Source organism: Lissotriton helveticus, chromosome 6 (assembly GCF_964261635.1).
Source record: "Lissotriton helveticus chromosome 6, aLisHel1.1, whole genome shotgun sequence".
Taxonomy (NCBI): Eukaryota; Metazoa; Chordata; class Amphibia; order Caudata; family Salamandridae; genus Lissotriton; species Lissotriton helveticus.
Genome location: NC_136067.1, coordinates 807442491 through 807465032, shown reverse-complemented (window position 1 = coordinate 807465032; position 22542 = coordinate 807442491).

Below are 22542 nucleotides of genomic sequence, written 5' to 3'. Positions count from 1 at the left end.
GAGCGCTGGAATGGTTTCGGTCCAGGAGAAGGATTCTCCAGTCCGGTGGAGCTTCGGTCAATCACTCCATCTTGGAACGGCGTCGAAACCACGCCCACCCTTCTTTATTTGTCTGAGCAACCCTGCAGAAGCAAATGTTCACGAAACTCTTTAGCTATTATTAATTACTCCGTATGAAGAAACATGGTTGTCGTGTGAAGTTTTTTCTGAAGAATCATGTTGACTTGAGCATCTGGGATGATGAAACAGTGGCATAGCTAAAGGAGGGTGGAGGGGCGGTCAGCCCCGGGCGTCACTCTTTTGGGGGCAGCTGGAAGCGCAAGGTAAGTTTTGTTGTTTGTGCTCTGTGTGGTCTTTAGCCCGCCAACCCCTCCACTCTTAGCGACAGTGGTTGGCAAAGTAAAGGAATCGCCCCTGGAGTCAAAAGCCCTAGCGACGCCACTGCAATGAAAAGAAATTTCTGAAATTTAACATTCATCTGTAAGAACAAAATAGAATGTTCTACAAAATATTCACAGATAATCATTTATATTAGGGAAGGCTAGTGTTTTAGGGTGGTTGGGAGTTTTTAGAGTTTAGAGATGAATCATTTTTAGCAGTGTTAAGGAGGTGTTGGGGTTTATGTGTCCATGTATTGGTAGGTTTTTGGGGTGGTAAATGGTTTTTAGGGTACAGAGGGCGGTAATTATTGATCCTGGTCCTCTCTGCAGGCTCATCCCCAAACTTTTTGCCTTCCTCCTCCTATTTTTCTGCTGTATTCGTTGTTGTTGTCCTTGAGGCTCTGTGCACTTTACCCCTGCTAACCAGTGCTAAAGTGCTTGTGCTCTATCCCTAACACATGGTGCAATTTGCTTACACCCTATTGACATATTTAATTTACTTGTACTTCCCTTGCAGAGTAGTATACCATATATCCAGGGCCTGTAAATTAAATGCTGATGGCTGGTCTGCAGGACCTATTGTGCCACCCACTTAAGTAGCCCTCCAAAACATTTCTCAGGCTTGCCATAGCGGCCTGAATGAAGTGTCACACTGCAATGTCAATTTGGCATTTAAACCACCTTCCTGAGCTCTAAACTCCCTTTTTATTACAAATTAGTCAACCCTAAGGTATGTCTTAGGTAGCCCATAGGGCAGGGTGCTGTGTAATTAAAAGGTTGGACATGTCCTTTGAAGTTTTACATGTCCTGGTAGTGAAAAGCCCTCCATAGGATGCCGTCAGCAATTCCTTATGACATATAATAAGCTGTAATCCCTAATTGAGAGGAGATAGATATGTCATGTTTGGTGCCTATGAGGTTGTACTGATGAACCCTATCTAATGGTAAAGTCAGAGTTTCATTACAATTTTTAAAATGCCACTTTTAGAAAGTTTGCATTTTCCTGCCCTTTGTTCTTGCAGCCTCTTGGGTCACATGACTGGGTGTAGCTGACAGTTACATATTGTGATTTCTTCCCAGTCACAAAATAGAGGGATTAGGTGTGCCTGAATGGGCCATCTGCTGGCAGGATGGGGAGGCAGAGCTGAGCACAGTCCCACTTACACCTGAATAGCCTGTGCTCTGCCTTCACACATAGGGTCGTACGACACTGTATTGCCACTGTAGCCAGCTTAGAGCCAGGGCAGGGAGGGAAGGAAAGCCCATGCACTTCAAAGAAAAAAAGTGCTCTGAGAACCAGGAGAAGACTGGGACCAACCTGCTCGCTTATATGCCTGAGGTGCATCACTGGTTGGATTAACTTTGCGGCTTCTCCTGCTACATTCTTCTCCACAGCAGCACATTTGTTTCAGCGGTCCTTTGCCAAAGGGGTATCCGACCTTATGGAATTGTCTTCAGCTACAGTCTTCTGCCTTGTCTGCTGGTATTTTTTGACTTTCATTACAGTGACTTAGTCTGAACATAGAAATCGTCACTGTAGCTTCGACCCAAGGCTATCCGTAATAATGCTCCCTCCTCGGACCCCTCCTGCAGCTGTGCCCTGCTGAACTTTTCCTACTCAGACACTTTCCTTCAGAAATGTTTCTAAGTCTGACAAGGCCCAATCCACTTCTTGTATCCTAACAGCGCTCCATTGCAGTCAGCTGTAACTTTCGACTTTGGCCCAGTCTTGTGCGACAAGATGTCCGTGGTTGATGCTGTGAACTTTTAGGTATTATTTTGAACCCTAAAATTCATGACTCCAGTTCTACTGATTGAAATTTTTGTCATTTTGGTGTCAAATATTTTGACTTTATTTTTCTAAATTGGTTTAGGATTTTTCTTGTGTTGTATTTTCTCTCGATTATTATTTGTGTGCTGCTGCTGCATAATTACTTTATATACTGACTCTAAGTTAAGCTTGACTGCTTTTTTGTGCCAAGCTACCCAGGGTTTAGCACAGGCTAACTTAGTAACTTTTTGCAGTTCACCATGCAAGGGATTCTTGCTGTTGTTGGTCCAAGGGATCACACCCCAGTCAACCAACAACCCGATTTCTCACAGTAGTGACTTGGGGGTAAGGAGTTATACGCTTAAAAGAACAATAAACTGGGATGGTACATCAGTAGGAGTGACTCCTGTTGTGATGGCTGTTTGCGTTGAAGTGACCTGCATGGTAGTGACCAATAATCCAGTGGAGGGCTTTGGGAGAGAGAAAAAAACTAAATGCAATGCATCAAAGGACATTGCAAGTAATAAATATCTTTGCATAGGACAATGCCAACAGAGCAATTGCTAGTAAGTATTAAAGAAAAAAAGGAGTAATCTCTCATTTATTTGCAATTTGCCAAAAAATGTATCTTTGCATGGGAACCTCACCAACTGCCTTTGTGAGTGAGTTATCGTTCGTAAATCAGAGGTTGTGCGTGAAGTACATCTTTCAGTGTGAAAATGGCAGCTGTTGGTATTGTGGAGTGTAAACAGCAGGCTAATACATTTCCCTCCTGATCTTCTTAGCACATTGTGCCCTTTGATACTTTTTCTTTTGAAGGATAACGGTTGCAATACTGGCACTTTGCAAATGGGAATGCTCAGAGAAGGCCATTCTCAATGTGCCTAAATTCGATCTCATTGCAAAAGAAGACTGCTCCTTTCCTCTGCAGACCCCAACCTGACTTACCAATATCTGGTACTTGCTTCCTCTGGCCTTTAACTCTCTCTTTCACTGACCATCTTTATTTGGATAGATGGTAGATAGACCAATACCCTAGAGACTCTTGTTCAGTCAAGAATGCTGTATTTTATTTGTTTCATCAACCTGTCCGATTGAGATCTGCTGTTTCTTGCATTCGGAGCTGGTAGTAACAATTTGCAGAAATCCTGATGATGAACTCGTCATCAATAGGGTTCAAAACGCCATTGACTAATTAGGTAAACCCATTGAAATGTGTATCTTAACTTGTTCTCTGGGTCGTCTACTAAGAAAGATTTGTGATACACAACTATTTCTCTATATCACAAGTGTGCCACTCTTCTGATCACCAAGCACCGACACTTTTGTACCTCACTGTACATTTTAATTTATTGTTGGATGAAAATTAGGTACACATACTATAATTTGAACATAAAACATGACTATTTGATTTCCATGACATTTTGCTGTTATTGGGATCGATTGTTCTCTCTTCTGTGGTTTCTATATCTGACACAGTATGAAGACTTGGGGCCCCATTAGGATGCGGGCAGGTCGCCCCGCCGGGCCGGCGGTAGCCACCGCCGGCAGGGGCGATCCGCCTGCCATCCTCCCATTAAAGACCCCCGCCATATTACCATGGCGGGGGGTCAGTGGCAGACGGAAAGACCGTCCGCCGCTTTTCCGCCCGTCGATAAGTCGACCGTGCGGAAAAGGGTTTAATATGGTGGCAGTGTCTGAAAGACACCACCAGCCATATTACAATGTGGCCTTTCACATGCCTTTCCGTGGCAGAAAGGCATGCAGAGTTTTCTTGGGGGGCCCGTTGCGGGCCCCCATGGACTCCGGGGGGTGGGGGTACCCCCCTGCCTTGCAATGAACAACGTGGCAGGCACCGTGCGGTGCCTGTCAAGTTGTGCATTGAAAAGCACAACATGCATTTTTAGCATTGTGGCGGGCGGTGCTTGCAGCACCACCCGCCTCAATGTTAAAAATGCGGGATGCGCCCCCCAGTGTGGCTGGCGCATCCTAATGGGATGTGCGGGACCGCCGCTAGCATTGTGGGCGGTCCCATTCCCCACTGGAATGGCGGTGGACAAAGTGGTCTGGTCACATCAGAGACGCTGTTTTGCTAACATCAAGCAATCTAACTTACTCCTGAATACTGCTGATTAAATAAATGGTGATCACACTATTCCATCACCTTATTTTCACTTCTACTGCAGAACATTTCGTACTTTTGTTGGAGGTGCTAAGGTATATGGCAAAATGAAGAAATCCTTAATACTTGAAGTCCTCTTTATAATGGGCAAGTCTGTGAAAAGAAAGGCAGAACAATTGTGCCATGCAAATGTCACTGTGAAATATTGGAGCTCAGTGAATGCAGACATCGCCAGCAGAAAAGGGTTCTCGGCTTGCTGCCACTGCTAATTCATTGCTCTTATTGAAAGATTGTCCCTTCTCCTTATTTTTTTGGGCGGTGCTGAAGACAGTGATGAAGGACAAGCATTTTTTTTGCGATCGTAATTTCCCACTGCGATCACAGGGGATTGAAACAAGAGATTGCACGGCTCGGAACACCTCATACATCCTGGGGGGATGGTAAAACACATTTTCAGTTTCTAATGGCTACTCATATATCTGGACCACAGCATTTGCAGATTTCCTCGGCAGAAAGAAAATAAATCCTTGCACTTTTGCCAAGCTGCGTTTTATGTGCTCAGAATTAATTCACTACTTGCTGCGGCTCAACTTTATTGAGCTGAACACGCTTGAAAACCAAGACTCCATACTATGAATTAAACGATCGTTCACTGCTACAAAATAAATAGAATTTTCTGCAATTCTGCCTGAAATGCTTCGCGCGCCCTCCCGAAAGTTTCTATGTGCTTCATTCACTTCTGCACCTCTCTTAGAGGATGAGAGGTTCACACTGACACAATTAATTCTCGACTTTCTGTATCCAGGTCAGAAGAGAGTATCAGGCACATGCATCAATATTGCTTTTTGCGATTCCTTAATTGCGAAAAATAAGGAATCGCAATTAAGGAATCGCAAAATTCAATGCATCAAGAAATCGCTAAAAAAATTGCGATTTATTAATATTCCTTAATTGCGAATCGCACATTGCGAGTCGCAATTAAGGAATACCTCCCCATTCATTCCTATGGGCCTAGAGGCCCATAGGAATGAATGGGAAGACATTCTCAATTTACGATTAGCAATTAGCGAATCGCAAATTGAGAATGCGATTTCAATGGTGCAGGGGAGTCCAAAGGACACCCTGTTGCACCCCTGAAATCAATCTGTGCACATATGTTGTGCACACACATGCCCTAAGGGCATGTGTGTGCACAACATGAAACTTTGAAAAATGCACAAAAGTGCATTTTGCTCCCCCTAATTGCGAAATCATGCATTGCATTTAAGGAATCGCAAAATGGATTCCTTAAACGCAATCGCAATTTGAGAATTCGCAAATATTTGCGAATTCTCAAATTGCGAGGGCCTTCACCCTTCATACATTCCAAAAGCAGATTTTACGATCGCAAACGGACGATTTTTGCGATTCGCACCGTTTGCGATCGCAAAATCCTTGATGCATGTGCCTGTATATGTAACACGTTTTAGCGAACCGTCAAATTACGCTGCCCCCGGCAGTATGGTCGAACTTACATAAATGTACCTGGAATTTAAGTCGGCCACAAATTTGAATTAAATCAACAGTCTCTAAAGGACTTCTGTACAAGGCAGTTGCAGTACACATGGAAGGCATTCTAGCTGCATCCTGCCGTTTCAATTGTATTTCAAGTGTACCAGTGTATTTATTTCATAAGGGTAATGACCAAGAATGGATGCAATGGAATAAGTGAAATGCACTTTTGGGGTGCCTTATTTTAGGTCGAATAAAAAGGGGCCACAACGCACCTTCCACCGATACTCTCCCCTATGTGTCCTCGCCACGACCGTGAGGACACACCTGATGATGCATAATTTATTTATTTTATTTTTATTTTAGTAGTTTTGTATAGCGCTGGCTGGACCTAAGGGTATCAGAGCGCTTCACAACAAATACAGTAAATGGCATAATGAGCAGACTGAAGTTCAAACAAACATAATCTGTTGATAGAATGATTGTATCCAGAAGCTATTTTGGTCTGCAGCCTTGATGTCAGACTTGGAATTTTGTTAAAGCTGGAGTGACAGGTCTGGGGCAGTCCAGGGTCTCTCAGGTCCCTCGAGTACGATCTAGGAAGAAGTCTTTCAGGAGCCTCTTGAATTTTGAAAATGAAGAGATTGTTCTGATGTGGGGAGGAATGGAGTTCCAGATTTTAGGAGCGTTGCCAGGAAAATATTTAGCTGTAGTTCTGAGCTTGCGTAATTTGGGCGGGATGAGCAGTAGAGAGCTGGAGCTCCTTAGGTTTCGGGACTGGCCTGCCCTATTGAGTTTGGCGGCCAGGTATTCTGGTTTACCTGTATGCAGGGCTTTGTGCGTGATGCAGGCTGTTCTGAAACTGGCTCGTAACTCCACTGGAAGCCATCTGAGTTCTTTGAGGGCTGGAGAGATGTGCTCAAATTTCTTAATTCCGGAGACCATTCTTGCTGCTGCGTTGAGTGTCGTCTTCAGGGGGGCAAGATGGGATTTTGCTGTCCCTGTCAGGGTCGCAATTCCATAGTCTATTCTGGAGAGGACTAGAGCCTGGGTGGCCTGTTGAAGGTCTTTGGGTGGAAGGAAGGGTTTTATTTTGTATAGTAGTTTGAGGTTGAGAAAAGCGCCTTTAGCAGATTTTGAGATGTGTTTCTTCATGTCGAGTTTTAGATCTAGGGTGATCCCTAGAGATTTCACCGAGTCTGCTAGTGAAAGGTTACCATTGAGGGCATCGATGGCTTTGAGCCATTCTTTGATTTGAGGGTTATCATCTTTGTTGGAAATAAGTAGTATTTCTGTTTTGTCTTGGTTCAGTTTCAAGTGATTGTTTGAGAGCCAGTCTTGTATCTCCTTGAGCGTGTTGTTTAGTCTCTGGATGTCCTCAATAGAGGTCGTTTCCAGATATAGCTGCGTGTCATCCGCATATAGGTGAAAGGGGATGCTGGATTTTCTGAGTAGAGAGGTGAGGGGTTCGATATAGATGTTGAAGAGCTGTGGGGAGAGAACAGACCCTTGAGGAACACCTCTGATGACCGGGTGTAGGTCAGATTTGAAGTTTTTGATTTTTATTCTCTGTGATCGGTTATGGAGAAAGGAGGAGAACCATTGGAGGACTGTCTCTTGTAGACCAGCTCTTTCTTGAAGGACCCTTAGCAGTAGATTGTGGTTGACTGTATCGAATGCAGCCGATAGGTCAAGGAGGATGAGAAGGCAGCATTGGTCCGAGTCGAGTGATTTGCGTAGGTTGTCTATGACATTGAGGATTGCAGATTCAGTGCTGCATCCCTTTCTGAATCCTGATTGGAGGGGATCTAGAAGCTTGATGTTTTCAAGGTGAAAGGTTAGCTGAGGGAGGACACATCTTTCCATTATTTTGGCCAAAAAAGGAAGGTTCGAGACCGGTCTGTAATTATTTAAATCTTCTGTGTCTAGACCTGGCTTCTTTAATAGTGGTGTAACTTGTCCTACCTTGAGGCAGTCTGGAACGGATCCAGAGCTCAGAGAGCTATTGATGATCTTGCACCATATTGGAGATAGGACTTGCTTTAGGTCTTTGGTCAGAAGAGGCGGTAGCTGGTCCAGGGAGTGTGCTGAGGGCTTGACTTTGGAGATTAGATTGACTATCTCTGCTTCCTGGATGAGAGTTAATGATGACCACTGTTGTGGAGATTTTATGGAAGCGTTGACAAGGTGTTTGGGAGTATTGATCTCATTGAGGGAGGTGGGGGTTGAGCCCAATGCCAGGTCTATCTTGACAATTTTGTCGTTAAAGAAGTTTGCGAAGCTGTCGCATCGAGCTTTGGATGCTTGAGTTAAGGGGGGAGTAGGTTTGGAGGTCTGATTCTTGATGATGTTGAAAAGCTCTTTGGGCCAGTTTTTTGCGTTATCTAGTGCAGAACGGAAGAAAGCTGACTTTTTATTCTTGCTATGATTTTTTACATCCTGCGGGCTCCTTGGAGTTGCTCACGGTGGAGGGTTGTTGGATCGTTCCTCCATGTTCTTTCAGCCGCTCTTAGAAGTCTTCTTTCATCGTTGATATCGGAGGTGAACCATGATCTAGAGGGAGTATTCCTAGCTTTCTTTAGTTTAATGGGAGCAATTTGGTCGAGGGTAAGCGTCAAATTAGTGTTGTAGAGAGAGGTGATATCGTTGGATGAGAGGTGGTCAGTGTCAGGAGGGAGCAGCAGGCTGATTCTTTCTTCTAGGACCGCTCGAGGAATTTGAGCTGTGTTCCTAACCCATTTGGGAATGTCTCGTTTTAAAATTGTATTGTCCACGATTGGAAGGTTAATGTGAAAGAGGACTATGTGATGGTCAGACCAGTCGACTGGGAGGATGTGATCGATGGTTATCGTCAAGGATGGCTCCTTTGTGGTGAGTTTCTTCTAGGCAATGTTGAGTCAGATTGTTCTCAAGAAGTAGGTAGTTTAAGGATTGAATGAGTGGATTCTTGGTTTCGTTCCACCTTAGGTTGAGGTCGCCCAGGATTATGTAGTTAGAGTTGCCTAGAGAGCAGTGGGCAATCAAGTCTGAAAGGTGAACCGTGAATTCTGAAGAATTGCCAGGGGGATGATAGAGAAGATGGCATAGTGTGGGTCTGGAGTCCTGAGTTTTGATGTTGACTGAGAGGCATTCAAAAGAGCTGTAAGCGCAAGAGGAGATTTCCGTGATGGCGATGTTGTTCTTGTGGATGATTGCTATGCCCCCTCCTCTGTTCCCTAGCCTGTCCTTGTTGATCATCGTGAAACCAGGGGGGACTAACATGTCCATGATTGGGTAGGAGAGGTTATTGAGCCAGGTTTCTGTTATGAATGCTATCTGTATGTCATGGGAGAGAATGGCTTCTGAATGTTCGGATGAGTGTTTGGAGGCTGATCTGCAGTTTATGAGCATGCAGTTGAAGGGGGATACTTCACTGTGTTCATTCGATTGGGCTTTGGGCAGGAGGGCAAGGTGGGACAGGGTCTGGGTGCTCTCAGGGGAGGGTGTTTGCTTCTGAAGCTCGTAATAACTTGGATCGTGGATTTTGGGGACGAGTTCAGTGGAAGGTCAAGCGGTGCCTTGGAGAGAATCATTATCTGTGAGGAGCGTGGGGAGGGTGTTGTGGGGAGTGTGTCCAAGGAGTAGATCTTCCCTTTACAGGGGGAACCGTCTTTAGGTCTGGGTGGGACGTTTGGCTCGGACTGGGGCGTTGTTCTGTCTATGGTTGTATGGGTAAGATCGGCTTGCTCTGAGGGTGAATGTGGAGGCTTTCGGGAAAGGGTAAGGGAGGAGAGAATTTCACTCAGGCCTCGAACCAGTATTTCAAACTGGGATTCAAGTAGGGAGAGGTGCTGTGCCGAGCTGTCTATGTAGGGTTGATGGGTGTATGAGTCCGGAGTGGTCTTGGGTGAAGGGGGAAGGACTAAGGGAGACGGGAACAAGGGGTGAAGAAGGGTGTCAGAGGCCGTAATGTCCCTGCTGACTGGGGGAGGGTCAGGGTGGATTAAGGAGGGACGAGGGTCCTGTTTAGAAGGATTATTGTAAGGGGGGCTGCCTAGATAATCTGTGGTAGGAGTAAAAGGGTGGGAGAATGTAGCCTCAAGGCATGAGATGGGACCCAGGTGACGAGAGGACGAAGGGGGGTTAGTGAGCTGAGCTGGAAGGTGATGGTCCCTAATGGGGATTGAAGGGAAAGTGGAGGAGAGGCATTGATGGGCAGGCAATCTACTCAACGGAAATGCTTCCTCGAGAATGGTGCCAGAACCTGAGATAATCGGGGGTGGGGGGTTGTGTGAGGGCTGAGCTGGAGGATGGGATTCCACCAAGGGAGATAGCAGAGGAGGTGGGGAGGAGTCTGGGAGTCCGGGTTGTCTGGTTGGCTGGAGGTAAATGGAGGAAGGAGGGGAGGAGTTACGGTAGGGAGCTCTGGTAGGAGACTGTCTAATAACCTGGTGGTGAGCGGAGAGAGGAGGAATGGAGTTGCGAAGGGAGCATTGTGATGAAGCCGAGGTGGATGTCTGGGCAGCTGCATGGGGGATCTGAGTCGACTCCAGTCTTGGTTGTTTGTCTGAGAGAAAGGCTGCCGTGAATCCGAGATCTGGTGGCGAGAAGGAGGCTTCTTTTAGTGGGAGGTAGAGAGAATCGAAGCTCTCTAGGTGAGAGTTTTTGGCCTGAATTAGGACTGTGCCGTTCGTGAAAATGGTGATGGAGATATATCCGCACTTGGACTGGGGGTTCGGGAGAGAAGTCTTCAATTTGCAACTGAAGGGAGTGGAGGTGGTTTTGGAGATATTAAGATGTGTGTTTAGAGTGGAGTGCCAGAAGTCCGGCCTATCTGTGTGAAAGATGAGGTCCATTTTGATCTGCCCTCTAGAGATGCAGTGGTAGGTATCAGCGAATAGAGTCTCGGGATGTTGTCTGAGAAGTTTATGTTTGAAGATTTTCTTCGCTTTGCTAGTAAGATTAGGGGGGAAGGTGATTGCGAAAGAGTTCGGTCCATGGGGGGTCAGGAGGTTTGGAGTTAGCATGGGGGTAGTAAGATGTGAGTTAGGTGGCATTTTTTACTATGAGGTGGTCGGGATTGAACCGGAGGGACGGAGTGATGTTGAAGAGAGGGGAATGGGTTCTGATTCGGCGGGGGGGAAGAGAGGAGAGGGGGGGTTGCTTCTCGGGGTGGAAGAGGAGATGACTCTCAAGAGGGGTTTCTCTCGTAGGGGAGAGGGGAGTAATAAGGGGGGCGTGTTTCGAGGAGCTGATCTAGACTTGGTCTTGGACAGTACTGTATGGACGCTTGTTGAGTCTTTTGTTGCTGTCTATGCTGAAGGGAAACAAAACAAATTAAATTGATGTACGCGATTCTGTAGCTTGCTAATTGTTCGCTGCATAGAACCCTATTGCTGTCTATGCAGAAAGAGCACACGTCACGTTCGGTCGTTGCACCAGCTTCTGATTGATGTTGGCAATTCTTGTCTTAAGATTCTATTAGTTAATAGCTGTTGAGGAATTAGAGATCATATTGCCATGAGTCCTGCTGTGGGTTAGCATTCAGCCTTTGGTCGAAGTGTGTTTGGAAGCTCGGTGTCCTCTTTGGCGGCCATTTTCGGGACAGGCATATTGCTTAAATTTGGCATTCCTCGACACTGACAACCTTTGTTCGGGCGAGTCAGTCTGGCTGGTGAGCTGCTATCGTTTACCCCAAAAACTACTGAGCGTTGGCAGCTGAGTTGACGAGAGTTGGCTATCCACGTCTCTGAATATAGTCAGTTTGACCACACTGATCTAATGGGCGGCCATTTTGGGGTGGGAACAGGCGTGAATTAAAATTTGGAAGCATTAAGAGAATCAGTCTTTGCTTATAGCGGGTCGATTGCCAGTCTTTTGTACCAAATTGTGGAGAGGAGGCGGTAGATTTGATGAGGGACTGTGAAAATGGATTTTCGACCTATATTTGGGCTATGTGAGAGGTCGTATTTTCTTATTGTCCCGAGTGGCGGCCATTACGGGGACAGGCGTTTTGAATTAATTTTGCGGCGCTTGGAATAGCACGTCGATCGTCGAGGCAGTCATACAAGCTGATATTTGCATTCAATTACCCCTGGCTGTTGGGCGCTGTCAGCTGGTTTGGAGCGGAGGCTGAGCAAGTAAATATACTCATCTTGTCTATATCGCTTTAAAAGAAAGCTATGTGATATTTCTTACCTTTATCCCTTTCCATGCTATCTTCCTTGCTCACAATAGCCTTTCATCAGTGTCATCAATGGTGTAATTTTACATGTTATGAGTGAAATCATAAGTCATAAGCAACGCATGATAAATTATAGATAGTTTATTTAACTATAATTGGCAAATTAGAGTGTTTTTTAGGTTCTGTTTCGTAACTTTAACGGTGTTTTTACAGTGAATTCCTGAAGGGTTTTAAACATACATTAAGGTATTTTCACCAAAACTAACCAATTTGTCATTTTAACCCTTTTTATATTTTAGTGAACTTTTGTTTTTTCTTCAAACACTAGATCCAACTGTTCTTAGGGCCTATCCTTATATTAATTGGGACCCCCTGCCATGCACATCCTTCAGCAATGTGCAAGGAGGGACGGTTGGTTTTTGGATAACCCTATGTCCAGCCAGTCATTGGCAGCCAAATCCCAGGCCACACCGCCATCAGCTGTGCACCTAGGGGGTTGACAATAGATCCTGGCCTATGGCCAGGCTGTGCGCCGAATGAGTTGCGGCTAACCAACCCCTGATGGCCATGGTTTTTGGCCGTGCCAATTGGGTGCTGGTTGTATGACCTACCCTTTGGCCAGGCCCTGCTCCCAGTTCGCTTCAGGTGGCCAACCCTCACTGAGCACAGCCTTCGTCCATATGTATAGGGACTTTGTCCAGGCATTGCACCCAAACATAGGAGGCCAGCCCCTACAGCACAGAACTCATGGCCATGCGCAGCAGAAGCTGGCTAAGCACAGCTGTAATGTACTAGATTCTTTTCAAATTTGTTTTCAGGATTTGCAAATCCCGTTCATGATTTGTGAATTCTGAAATCTCAGGAGGTTTTGCAGTATCCAGGGAGGGATCTTGGGTTTGCATATCCAGCACAGAATGTGTGTACCCCATGATAATAATCTTCTAAATACTATTTTTAAGGTTGGGGCTCTCTTTGGGGCATCCCACATGGGCCTGGAGGTCATGGAAGCTCACTCTGCCCCTTTATCCGATTTCAATTTTAATATTTCCCAAGATATTATTTTGTTCACCATGGTGCATAATGGCAGCTACAAAGAGATTGTTCAGTGATGGCCAGCCAATAAGAGTGCAGCAGATTTGTAAATCCACAGTCAGATTCACAAATCTGTAATGAATGATTGGAGAAAAAGCTCCTTAGTCCAAATGAGTGCAAATTTTTAAAATTGGATGTGTGAGTTCTCCATGTATTGGAAAATTTGTGGTGCACTGTGTACTCCACACACAAAGCAGGAAGGGTTTCAAAATATACATTAGAATAGCCTTTGTACTGGAAAGCTACATGTCCAGTACAAAACTCATTCTAGACACCTTTACACAATGATTTGTGTGTGGCGCTAGGCAGTCTAATTGTAGTGCATTGCTTGGGAAGAGAGAAGCAGCACCATATCCTACTAGATATAGTGCTGTCCTGCTCTCTCATGCGAGGTAGCACTGCAATTTTGCTTGCTTTGCTGCATTGGCTCAAATATTAGTAAATCTGACCTCTTGTTACAGAATTGTCCACTGTGTGTGCACTTTGTGAGCCATGTAAATATAGCAATACTGTCTGCAGTGTTAAAAATATATTTTATGCAAGGGTATACATCCCAAATACAACAAACATGGACTTTAATAGAACTCAATGCTTTTTACTTGTGTATAGTATACTTTGTGAAGAACTTGCAGTTAAACAACGTGTGACCTATTGATATACCATCAAAATGGCCCGGTCCCCTAGGATAGAGATCATGTTTTGTGCATGTGTGTGGTGAACACAGACATGCTCAACATAATCTGTAGTCACTATTTGGACAAAATATTGAAAAAAGTATTTCATTATACAAAAATATTGTGTCAAGAATATCAGGATGTCAAAAATATCGTCAACAGGAGAATAACATTTTAAGTGTTTTTGATATTGTTGTAAAAAATATTTATTTAGAAAATATTATATGTAATATTTTTTGTAAGTGTTATTATGCAGTTTATTGTACTGTGTTTGATTCCATACATTTATTATTTATTATTTGTGTTTTTAATTAGATAATTTATTAGGTATAAAATTGTTGAAATGTATATCTTTAGTTGTATTATTATTTTTACAATTAAATACTTTATTTCGGCGACAAAGCCAAAAAAGTTACTAAAAGCTGCATGATTTAGAATGTCTTAAAATTACATTAAAATTCCTTTACGAAATTCCTTAAAACAATTAAAAAAAATATACAGAAAAAATCTATACAACCTAGCAAATACATTTGTTACAAAAAGAGTTATTAGACAAGACATCATTTTAAGAAGCAACAGCACTAAAGCTAATTGTACTATGTCACGATTTAAGGTGCACTGTGCGTCTTTTTGCAATTGGCATGAACAGAGACAATTTGAGGTAAGAGAGCCCCCGTCAAGGGTGCAAGCACTGATATTGAATGCAAGGTTGGCATAATGATCTTCAGACAGAACAAATTAACTTGGCAAATGATAACATCACATGTCTGCTTTTTTTCCGCTAAGCAACTCTCTTGAAAGATGGTGCAGAGAAAAATGCAAAGTGCAAAGTGAGAAGTGCAATATATAGGGTACAAATTTGATGTATTAATCTCAGATCTCAAGTGAGACGGCAAAGCATGTAGTGACAGCACTCCATACATTTGTATATATTTATAGCTTAGCGTCGCACTGGGATAAAGAAATATTAACAGACTTAAAACGATGATTGACAACAAGTCGCATCATTGATGGGTACAGACTGCTGCAGCCATATTCTATGAAATACTTTGATTTAAAACACACTGTGCAGTTTTTTACGGTAAAAGAATTGAACATTTTAAAATCCAAAAATGTGCATCTCTGCCCCAAACACGAACCAACTGTACATATAGTTGAGGGAACTTGAGTCCGGGCACCTATCTGATGGCACTTACTTTTGTTTGGGTAAGGCAACTTAAGTTAAACAGACCAAAGAAAAAGAGAAATTGTGTAGGATGGATACTTTAAAGTGCTACTTGACCTACTAATCTAAAGTTGATGGTCAACTGGAAGAGGCAAGTAAGGAACAGACTGGTTTAGGGGAGCACACTATTTCTAAAAAAAAACCTCGTAACGGTCCAGTGTGTATACTGAAGGTGTTCCTGCCTTGTGTACATTTGTGTATGTAACACAATGGGCGGTGACAGTTCCTTCTTTAATAGTTTTTAACAGTTACATAATCTATAGATGTTAGAGATGTGATGCTATAGCTTTGAGTCTTAGTAACCACGCCCTTTCTAGAAATATTGGTACTACATAGGCAAACAATGGGCTAGAGTCTGATCTTAGAATTCTTAAGGCATCAACATGTGTCATGGTGCCCATCTGAGAACATACTGGTTTTAGCCAGGACACCCTTCGGCGAATACAAATAGGGCAGGCAAATAGGACATTTTAAGTAGTTTCATTAGAAACGTTGCAAGCTGGGCATATAATGAGTAATGCACAAGTAGTTGACCATTTAGGTGTAAATGTTTAAGGGACAGGGTTCCAAACCTAAACAGAATGCAGAGCTTCCTGTTAATATTTATAAATAATGTTTTTTAAAATTATTTTTAGCAGTGGGATGTTAGGTTTTTAGGGGATTAGGGTGGGGAGATTTTAAAAAGTGTATATTTGAATATAAATTTTAAGTTAATTATATTTACAATGTACAAATCAATGTTTTACAATGTTTACATTTATTTTGTAACATTAACGTATTGTACTACAAATTTAATTTCTAATTAATTAAAATGTATATTAATCATCTTAAATAAAATGTAAAAACTATTTAAATGTTAAAATATTACAAAATGTAAATGCATCGAAAAACGAATTTTAATAAAGTAAAATAACTAGAATTTTTTTCATATAAAAGTTTTAAGTTTATTACTTAATTTTTTTAATTATAATTTAATATGAAACATATATTTTTAAATTAGTCTTATGTTTATTATGTTATGACTGTTAATTTTTTATTATTCATTTTTATTTTTTGTTTAATGTTTAGGAGTGGTAGTACATTTTGTAATTATTTATAGTGCTAAAAATATTTTTATACGTTGATGTTTAAATATGAATATTTGTTTGTAGTGGGAGTGGGAAAAGTAAATGTTACCCTATTAGTATCCAACACCTTCCCCAAATTGTTTAAGGTAGAGTGGGAATATTACATGACACCAGCCATGGCTCGTGCAGGGCGTTACACCGGGCGGTGACGTCAGGCAGAGGAGGGGCAGGGTGGGGGGTTGTAAAATGCAGGATATGGACGATGTTAGGTAAGTACCGAAGTATCCCGCATTTTACAACCCCCCACCCTGCCCCTCCTCTGCCTGACGTCATCACCCGGTGTAACGCCCTGCACGAGCCGTGGCTGCATGAACCCTCTTAGTGCCCAACACTGCCCAAATTGGTTTAGATTGGAGTTGGAATAGTAAATGTTACCACTTTATTGTCCAATGCTGTACCCAAATTGGTTTAGATTGGTGTGGGAATAGTAAATGTCACTTCTTTATTATTCAACACCTCTTCAAATTGGTATAGATTGGCGTGGGAATAGTGGGAATAGTAAATGGCACCCTTTTAGTGTCCAACACTTTCCCTAAAAGTGGTTAAGATTGGAGTTCGAACAGTGAATATCACCTTTTTATTATCCAACACTGTCACCCAAATTGGTTTGGATTGTAGTGGGAACAGCATTTTTCACCCCTTTAGTGTCCAACACCTTATTCAAATTGGTATAGACTGGAGTAGGACTAGTAAATGTTACCCTCTTAGTTTCCAGTACCTTCCCCAAATTGGTACAAACAGGAGTGGGAATAGTAACTATAACCCTTTTAATGTCCAACACTTTCTTAAAAAGGGTTTATGTTGAAGTGTGATTATAAAATCTTATAAATTTAGTCTGAAATCCTTTGTTTTAATTTTGTTTGGATGTAGTAGAAATAGTTTGTGTTATTTCATTGTGTTGTAGGTGTTTAGAAATATAATAAAACATAGTTGTATGTTTGTAAGCAATATCATAATTAATTTTTTTTTAGAATAAACTCATGTAACACATTTTTCACTTATTTGTTTTCAGTGTTTACTTAATGTATATTTAAGATTTTTAAACATATATCTAAACTTCAAAAGAAACATTTATATAGTTTAATAATAAAAAACATCTTTAAAGAGTTTTAAAATAAAATAAACAATGGAAATTAAATACTTTTGAATGTCGTACATTTTCCAGTTATTTTCCATTGTTTAACACTATTTAAACCATTTTTAAATCATTTTATATAGACTTTCAACATAATTTTGAATTTTTTTAGTATATATTAAATAATTATGTATATTGTTTACTATTTTTTAATCTATACTTTACAATTTACAGCATTTTTGCAAATGTTGTACATGTTCAATATTTCTTTTAACATTTTTTCATGAACTTTGTCAACATTTTTACTTGATTTCACAACTATTTCTTTGTTTCATTTAGTGGCCATTTATTTTACCACTACTTTCTATTGTCAGTCTTGGTGATATATTTTGGGCCTTATTACGAGTTTGGAGGTCCCATGGACTGCTGTATGAGCGGAGGGGGTCGGAGCGCTGTGAGCTTGGCAGTCTGAGCACCGTATTACAAGTTGGTCAGTTCAACTTTACGGATACTGCTGATGGACCCCTGAGATTGCCATTAGACCGCTGACCATAGGGTTTACGATGGGGCAAAGACAGGTGCCATAGGGCGGTATGGGGGAACTGCACTGCCATCCGTATTATGTACTGTCAGTTTCACAAGCGGGCCGCTGTGGTCCTACTGCCTGCTTTAAGGTGGCGGCGACAATGGATTTGAGGTGCGTACTCACTCTTTTCTTCTTCTTCCAGGCAGATTCCGATATGGATCCCTTTCTACAGGCCTCCGCTTCACAGCAGGATCTTCACGCTGAGGATTATGACCCTGTTTGATGCGATCTACAGATGAGTCCTTTTCATACCATATACCCATTGCCAGGACTGCTCACATATGGACTAAACCCCGGGTAATGGGTATATGGTATGTTTCCATATATATCATGCAATAGTGTGCATCCAACACATCTGCAGTTGAGATGCACACACATGCATCAATATATTTGTGGACAGTACTCGCCTATGCTGCAAGATCCCCGCCTCCACACTGCCAGCCCCTTGGTCAATACGTAATACGGCACTGTGGGCTGATGGTGGGGGTGGACGTGGTCCTATGGCGGTAGGACCATCAAATTCGTAATAAGGCCCCTAGTCTTTTTTCCCTGGCCCAGGTTGCATCAAGATGCTGCTGTTTGTCACGGCAGGTAAGTCCTTTTTAAGGATTTGTAAAGGGTTTTGATGGTAGGAGTGTTTTAAGGGGTAGGTCTAGAAGGTAGTTATAGTGTTTGTGGATTTCACTAGTTTCTAGTTCTGGGTTTACATACACTGTTTTAGTAATGTATCAATATGTTATGTTAATTGCGCTTTACTACTTATATTTTGATGATTAATTGTTATATATATGTACTTATGGGATTGTACTGTGTTTTGCAGATGAGTTTTCTTATTTACTTTACAGGTGTTTGCCTACAAACCTTATTTGAACAGGAAACTCATTTTGGTTTATAATAAACCAATGCCTTTTTTGGGTTTCCTGGAGTGATTCTTTTTTTAAAACACTTTTTTTGGTTGTTTTATGCTTCTCAGATAGTTTGGATTGCTTTGAGGGATCTTTTTTGATTTGTTTTACTTTTACATTTTTCTTTGGGCTTTTTGGATAATATTTTTCTTGTTTTTGGTGGATTACTATTTTTGACTAAGTGGATTCAGAGGTAGATCTGCAGCTACCAAACAGTAAGGACCTGATAATGAGTTTGGCGGTCCTCCTGTAGCACCACTACCGTGGCTCTTCCAGGAGGACTGCCATGCCTGTGTTGCGACAGCCTACCAGATTACGAATTGAATTCAGGGCGGGTGGGCCGTGCTGCGGCAATCTAACGGCAGCGGTTGTGTTAGGCCCATAGGAGAGCCTTAACAGCAGATCACTGCCATGAGAGTGAAACATGTGCAGCACGTTCCTGCAAAGTGTGGCATGCACCATATTGTGCATGCCACACCGCGCAGTAACGATGGTGCAATTCCAGAGGGGCACAACATGTACTTCCCTTGTGCCACCCCAGACCCAGACTCAACAGTAGGCCCTTTTAGACCCCCCTTACCTGCATCTCTGCTACCCTTTTCATGACGGGCTCCCTGCCACGAAAGGGGCGGTGGATTTGCAAGTCAGACTATGCTCGGGGTGTTGCATCAACACCACCAGCATATTCCTTCCCCTTCACACACCATCACCGCCACAGGATCCTGGATCCCGGTAGAGGCGGAGCTGCTGTGGTGGTACAACCACCACACCCCGAATACGGCAGGCGGACCTGCAGGGGTGGTGGTGGTCGGACCTCCACCACGAGCACAGCGGTCCTAGGACAATTGTACTTCTAATTAGCCCATCAGTCTTTTTTATTATGTTTTTTTTTGGGTGGGAAATATTTCATTCTTTGTGTAAATAATATGCGATTGTTATTTGGAAATATGTGGTTTATGTGTTGTAATTATTTTATAAACTGGGTTGAGTTTGTTTTTTAGGTGTTCTGGTGGTGATGGCTACCTTTTTGTTTAAATCATTTATATATCATTTTATTATCTCAGTCATCAATAACATTTGAGTTTTAATTATTTTTTAGACTGATGTGATAAAAATTATATTTATTGTTTAAAAAACAAATGCTTTGTCATGTTGGGTGCCGCTCGTTGCTGGAGCTGACAGCGTGATACAGGAGTCCTCAGAAGGCGGGTGAAAGCGGGAGTAAGCGGCAATCAGCGCTTTTGTGTGAACTTGGTCCCAGGACTGCAAGGGGCTCTGTGCACTGCGAGGGCGGGACTGCGAGTCCCAGCAGGAGTAGCGCTCAGGACACCAGCGCACCTGCGACTCTTCCCGCCCTCCCCCCTCCTCCCTCCTTTGCTGCTCATATAACACTGCTCGCGGCCCCCGCTCCGCGGGTGCCGCTCGTTGCTGGAGCTGACAGCGTGATACAGGAGTCCTCAGAAGGCGGGTGAAAGCGGGAGTAAGCGGCAATCAGCGCTTTTGTGTGAACTTGGTCCCAGGACTGCAAGGGGCTCTGTGCACTGCGAGGGCGGGACTGCGAGTCCCAGCAGGAGTAGCGCTCAGGACACCAGCGCACCTGCGACTCTTCCCGCCCTCCCCCCTCCTCCCTCCTTTGCTGCTCATATAACACTGCTCGCGGCCCCCGCTCCGCGGGTGCCGCTCGTTGCTGGAGCTGACAGCGTGATACAGGAGTCCTCAGAAGGCGGGTGAAAGCGGGAGTAAGCGGCAATCAGCGCTTTTGTGTGAACTTGGTCCCAGGACTGCAAGGGGCTCTGTGCACTGCGAGGGCGGGACTGCGAGTCCCAGCAGGAGTAGCGCTCAGGACACCAGCGCACCTGCGACTCTTCCCGCCCTCCCCCCTCCTCCCTCCTTTGCTGCTCATATAACACTGCTCGCGGCCCCCGCTCCGCGGGTGCCGCTCGTTGCTGGAGCTGACAGCGTGATACAGGAGTCCTCAGAAGGCGGGTGAAAGCGGGAGTAAGCGGCAATCATCGCTTTTGTGTGAACTTGGTCCCAGGACTGCAAGGGGCTCTGTGCACTGCGAGGGCGGGACTGCGAGTCACAGCAGGAGTAGCGCTCAGGACACCAGCGCACCTGCGACTCTTCCCGCCCTCCCCCCTCCTCCCTCCTTTGCTGCTCATATAACACTGCTCGCGGCCCCCGCTCCGCGGGTGCCGCTCGTTGCTGGAGCTGACAGCGTGATACAGGAGTCCTCAGAAGGCGGGTGAAAGCGGGAGTAAGCGGCAATCAGCGCTTTTGTGTGAACTTGGTCCCAGGACTGCAAGGGGCTCTGTGCACTGCGAGGGCGGGACTGCGAGTCCCAGCAGGAGTAGCGCTCAGGACACCAGCGCACCTGCGACTCTTCCCGCCCTCCCCCCTCCTCCCTCCTTTGCTGCTCATATAACACTGCTCGCGGCCCCCGCTCCGCGGGTGCCGCTCGTTGCTGGAGCTGACAGCGTGATACAGGAGTCCTCAGAAGGCGGGTGAAAGCGGGAGTAAGCGGCAATCAGCGCTTTTGTGTGAACTTGGTCCCAGGACTGCAAGGGGCTCTGTGCACTGCGAGGGCGGGACTGCGAGTCCCAGCAGGAGTAGCGCTCAGGACACCAGCGCACCTGCGACTCTTCCCGCCCTCCCCCCTCCTCCCTCCTTTGCTGCTCATATAACACTGCTCGCGGCCCCCGCTCCGCGGGAGCCGCTCGTTGCTGGAGCTGACAGCGTGATACAGGAGTCCTCAGAAGGCGGGTGAAAGCGGGAGTAAGCGGCAATCAGCGCTTTTGTGTGAACTTGGTCCCAGGACTGCAAGGGGCTCTGTGCACTGCGAGGGCGGGACTGCGAGTCACAGCAGGAGTAGCGCTCAGGACACCAGCGCACCTGCGACTCTTCCCGCCCTCCCCCCTCCTCCCTCCTTTGCTGCTCATATAACACTGCTCGCGGCCCCCGCTCCGCGGGTGCCGCTCGTTGCTGGAGCTGACAGCGTGATACAGGAGTCCTCAGAAGGCGGGTGAAAGCGGGAGTAAGCGGCAATCAGCGCTTTTGTGTGAACTTGGTCCCAGGACTGCAAGGGGCTCTGTGCACTGCGAGGGCGGGACTGCGAGTCCCAGCAGGAGTAGCGCTCAGGACACCAGCGCACCTGCGACTCTTCCCGCCCTCCCCCCTCCTCCCTCCTTTGCTGCTCATATAACACTGCTCGCGGCCCCCGCTCCGCGGGTGCCGCTCCGCGGGTGCCGCTCGTTGCTGGAGCTGACAGCGTGATACAGGAGTCCTCAGAAGGCGGGTGAAAGCGGGAGTAAGCGGCAATCAGCGCTTTTGTGTGAACTTGGTCCCAGGACTGCAAGGGGCTCTGTGCACTGCGAGGGCGGGACTGCGAGTCCCAGCAGGAGTAGCGCTCAGGACACCAGCGCACCTGCGACTCTTCCCGCCCTCCCCCCTCCTCCCTCCTTTGCTGCTCATATAACACTGCTCGCGGCCCCCGCTCCGCGGGTGCCGCTCGTTGCTGGAGCTGACAGCGTGATACAGGAGTCCTCAGAAGGCGGGTGAAAGCGGGAGTAAGCGGCAATCAGCGCTTTTGTGTGAACTTGGTCCCAGGACTGCAAGGGGCTCTGTGCACTGCGAGGGCGGGACTGCGAGTCCCAGCAGGAGTAGCGCTCAGGACACCAGCGCACCTGCGACTCTTCCCGCCCTCCCCCCTCCTCCCTCCTTTGCTGCTCATATAACACTGCTCGCGGCCCCCGCTCCGCGGGAGCCGCTCGTTGCTGGAGCTGACAGCGTGATACAGGAGTCCTCAGAAGGCGGGTGAAAGCGGGAGTAAGCGGCAATCAGCGCTTTTGTGTGAACTTGGTCCCAGGACTGCAAGGGGCTCTGTGCACTGCGAGGGCGGGACTGCGAGTCACAGCAGGAGTAGCGCTCAGGA